The sequence below is a fragment of the Brienomyrus brachyistius genome, chromosome 9, assembly GCF_023856365.1.
Source record: "Brienomyrus brachyistius isolate T26 chromosome 9, BBRACH_0.4, whole genome shotgun sequence".
Classification (NCBI taxonomy): Eukaryota; Metazoa; Chordata; class Actinopteri; order Osteoglossiformes; family Mormyridae; genus Brienomyrus; species Brienomyrus brachyistius.
This window is the reverse complement of record NC_064541.1, coordinates 27,555,859-27,561,053: the sequence shown is the minus strand read 5'-3', so window position 1 is coordinate 27,561,053 and position 5,195 is coordinate 27,555,859.

Below are 5,195 nucleotides of genomic sequence, written 5' to 3'. Positions count from 1 at the left end.
CTCTGGATCGTTTTAAACAGCCGTACCGGTCACGCCCTCTAACCGCAACCCTCGAGGTCTGTAACGTAACGCAGGCAGCCCCATAACGGAGTGTGGGACAGGCAGGTTCTGAGATGACAGCGTGCTTTTTATCCTGGGCATGTGACACTCCGGGACGACTCTGAAATCTGTCACTCCTGCATGTATGTCTCACGGAGAACAAGAAGGGAATTTCCCCATGGGGATTATTAGTAAGGTATCGCTATTCTACTCTGTGGTTCCCTTCAGCCAGAACAAAAATGTCTATATTAGAAGCGATGTCACCATCCATTAGCAGAATATGAAGAGTAAAGGTTGGAAGCTAATTCACCGTGAGGTGATTATATCATAATTCCAAAAACAGAATTACCGTGCTTTATAGGGGAAGATTACAATCATGTTTGTATGATTGCATTCATACAAATGTTTATATAAAAAAGCAAATTCTATGGCTTTTAATTTAACAAATTTTTACCCTTTTATTTAGCTAAACATTTGTACTGGAGCAGTTCCTGCAGACAGTCCAGTTCAGTAACATGTGGTTATGTGTGTTGGTGTCTATAAAGTGTCTGTGTGTGTGAGAGCGTGTGTGTGTGTGTGTGTGTGTGTGTGCAGGCATGTATGCGTATGTGTGTGTTCTCTGATGATCTGGCCATCCAGGGTGTCCCCTGCCTTTTCCCCTTCATTTCCTGTAAGGCTCCAGGCATTCTGGGTAATCCTGTCCCCGATAAGTGCTTTTGGAAGATGGATAGTGGCCCCATGATTGCATCCCCCTGGCCTTCCTGCCACCTGCATGCTCACTGAACATCCTTTCCTTCAAGAATGAACAAAGCAGCGTATCTCAGTGTTACAGCCATGCAGACTCTGAAGGACACCATTACAGAGCAGCAGCTTGCCGATAAAATAACCTGCCTGAACCCTGAAGTGAGCTGCCAAAGAAAAGAAAACAAAATTCTGACAATTCCAAGAATGACAGCATTCATTTTGCACCTTGGTGAATGAGTGAACAGTAAGTGGCGTTGCAATTAATGGCTCCCAGAGTGTCACCTTGTGGGTCCTGTTGCATTAACCCCGGAGGGAAGTTATTACTCTGTAGTGAAGTCCTCCGTGGTTCACCAGCATGTGAAGGAAACAGCCACATTGCTGGCGGGGGTGGGGGGGTGGAGGAATTAATGTGCAGGAGCAGCAGGCCAGACGGCGCCTTCGCGATTTTTGCGCAACTGTGACTTAAGTTGCTAAGCACAGACACACACCCACACACACGCACACATACACACACATATACAGAGATACACAGAGAGGCAGCTGCCGGCAGGGCCTGGGCCGGCCTGACGGGGGCGCCGCCACAGCCAACAGGTGTCTGTCTCCAGCTGCTCTGTGTTGCCTGGCATCAGCAGTCAAAGTCAATAAAACTGGGTTAACTCCAGCAATCTGCTGGTGCCAGGCCAAAATAATCACTGGCAGTGACTTTACAAAAATATATTAAATAATAAAAGGCAAAAAACATAACCGTTCAAAGGTATGTTAGCGCCAGCGAGCGTGAGCGTTTCTGTTATGGGCGATCCACCCAGTATTTGCGGAGCTGACAAGAGAGACCCAAGGGCAGAGAGACTCGTGTTATCCTGTGGGTTCTGTGCAGCTGGTACTACTGTCCAACCAGGACGTTAATCTGAGACCAGTAAAGGAAAGCAGCACGCCAGTCCAAGAGGCCCTGAATGTATCGCAGGTGCTGCTATTAATCTGCACCTGCACCTGTGCTCAGATGATGCCTCTGTGCTGTTCACGTTGTAGTCAAACAAGAATGCGGATTGCATGAGAATCCCCCAAGGCAGGGCAAGAAGAACATGAAAGTTACTCCTGAGCTCTCAGGCTGATGCATGAGAGGAGCATCGGAGGTGGGGATGATCAGACCGAGATGGAGACTTAATGCAGTCACATGATAGTCTGACAACACACGGACCACTGAGTCTCTGCTGCTGCTGCAGGTGAACTGGCCCCTTTGAAGGCTCAAATGATGGGAGAGGGAGATCACAGGGGAGACTCTCAGCCGTGTGCTGACAGTTGGACACATTTCGCTTAGCACTTGCAGGGATTCACCGTCGACATCACTTGGCTTTGAATTTGCCGCTACCTTGAGGGGTGACAGCAACACCCCATGTACACCTTTTAACACCTTTTGGCAGCGCTAGATGCACTGCCATTCTGCAGATCTGGCGATTACCAATGATTTGTGGCATATCTAAAAACCCAAATCGCTTCCAAGTACAATAATAATAATGACAGGAGCAGGTCATTTATTCGTCTGGCTGTTTAACTGCACCAAACCTTCATTTAATTACCTAATTAACCACCCCTCCTCCATTAGAGGCAGATTTGTTCTCAAATGCAGCATTTAACGTTGGTGCAAGTTTCCTGAACACATGGCAAAGTGGGTGCGATTCAGCTCTCAGACGCACTTTAACCCAAGTCTTATTAAGATTATCAAGCAATTAAACCAATTATGGCATAACTTTATTTAATTGACTAACTATAAAATATATGGAGGTGTTTCTTACTAGCAGTTATATATAAACCACTTAAAATGTGTTACAGGAAGCCAAACTGTGAAGGCTTTCCCAAGCTGTTCAAGATGAGTTCCAGCGCATTCCAGGACTGCCGCATGGCGCGGAACGGCCAACAAGCCCCAACGGGATCACTTACTCCGCTCTTATTATCCTCCCTGGGGGGGCTTGGCCCTTGTGTGCCATTCTTTCCTCTTCCCACCGTGATCTCTTAAGTAGTACACAGTTTGAACAACTAAGTTCCTGTCAGAGCACACGTCCTGGGGAAATATTATATGCTTCTACGTTTTCGTTAAGGGGAGCGTGGATATGAAATCACAGTTTTTTTTTCCTTTTCCCCAAGAGTTTTGTATTTTGTAAGGCAGCTGGCAGCATTAAAATTGCATTTCTGCAGATGGGCTTGAAAATAATCCACCCAGAAAGGTGCTGTAGTGTAAAACCAGGTAACCTGGTTGACTGCTCACGGCAGATTAATACGTGACATTGCATAAACAGCATGCATCTCCAGGAAGGTACCAACCTTAGGTGGTAGCAGATAAAAGCCGGTGAGCCATTTTGACCACGGTTCTCAAACGCAAAGGTTTTTATTTAAGGTTTACCAGTAGCTGAGAGTTCTGCATGACATTATCTGCATGCGCATGGTCCGTTATACCCAGCTTTCTCTGTTTTGTCGATTAACAGACTTTTGTTTTCTGACTGCAAGTCCAGCTTGTCCTTGCCAGATGAGCTTCATAATAGAATTCTTCTCTGGTGAGGCTGTGCTTTGGGATCCCCCACCCGACCCCCAGCCAAAAGTCTTAGTGAAGCTCAGACGATTCCAGAACGGTGGGACCAGAACTCAGATCCCATATTTCTTGTGGGGCCGCAGGTGAGCCAGACCTGGGATTGAGGGAGGGGCCTCTTGACTTTGCTCCGCCCCTCTGCGGCCCCTCTGTGCTATAGCCCGCTGCCTCAGATCCCAGGTGACAACCCAGCGATTTTCATCACAGATTAGCAGGAAGCACATTAGGTAAGACTGTGTCTCGTCGACCGGCTGAGTCGGTTCCGCTTTCCAGTCGAGCCATTTGTCATTGCAGTGCCCAAGAAAGGAAGTTAGGACCTCCAGTCACTAGACACCCTGTCAGCCATTCTAAGGCTTTACTCAATATAAAGGAAGAGCGTCATGCAAACCTAATGGCCGTAAAGAAAAGAAAAAAAAAATTATAATCACTGACAGTAACCGAGAGCTAAGTTCACCTTAACGACAGAAGTCAGAGGATGAGATGGGAGGTGAACCCAGAACCAACATTGTCGAATTTTACTCAATAATAACAGAGGATTTCACTACAGCCTCCCTTTTACATAATCCTATTTGTTCTGTGGTTCTACTCTGTGCTCGACCGGAGGAAATCTGTGAAAACACACACGTGTTCTCTGTTACGGAACAACATCGCAAAGGCCCGGCGCCAGATGCAGCCGGAAAGCAGAAAGCGTCGACCCAGACAGTGATATACAATCAGCATAATTGCACCATACACACAGAAACACGAAACAATTACTGCGAGCACACATGAGACGCGATACAGTTCTAAGTAAAAGCTTACTTATTCCCTGCAGTTACACAGTAACGTTGCGATCAGAAGTGGAGTCTTTTCATGCCGTCTGGTTTATATGTGCCACAGTAACACAGATGCATGAACCAGAACTGTTCCAAGGACGATAAAATCTTAAAAGGGCATGACTGATGATGATGAGAAATACTTTAATAAGCTGGGAAAATGGATGTGATTTATGGGAAGGCATGTGCTAGCCTGGGTCTCCCATGGTAATTAGGGTCAGTCCCCAGCTGTGACTAGAAGGGGGGGCATCTCTACTGCTTTGTCTGTTGTGGATCTGTGATTTTTGCCCTGTAGGTGGGTCAGGGTCCTGCCCTGCACACAGGAGAGGACTCTGCAAAGCTCTGCTTCTCCTTGATGGGTGAAGACTATTCCGCAGCAGGAAAGCACTGAGACCCTGCTGATGTCTGTCGGTCTTCGGCTCCGCCCCCTCACGTGTAAATACTCATGGACGGAGCTCCGCTCGCGTCATCCGCCAACGTGTGCACACAAGACAGAGCACCTGTGTTCACCTTAACACACCCAGGTCACCTTAACACACCCAGGTCACCTTAATGCCCCCGCCACACACAACCTCAGGCACCCACACAAACACCTTCCCCAGAATGTTACATCACCTCCCCTGATCTTCTTCCATGTGTGGTCAGCTGGAGATCCCCCCCCCCCCCCCCCCACCGGCAAACAGAGGACAAAGTGGGGCTTGTCTCAGGCCTCAGCGGGAACCTGGTATGCAGAGAGTATGTCACACTCTGAAGACCTTCTGAAAGTGACTCAAGCAGGTGCAATTAAAGATCAGTCAAAGGCACAGTAACAAAGAGACCCCTAACTTAGCATTACCCCCCCTCCCCAGCCAGATTCCTTGTTAACTTTATAAACAGTGGCTTGAAAAACTGCCAGAATAGCTGATTTATTAAAAATCACACAAAAGCACATGAAGGTAAACTTTGTACCCTGACACAAACCATTTCTTTTTGCTCCTTCTGAAGTATTAATGGATGCACTACAATTTCACCACCAAACA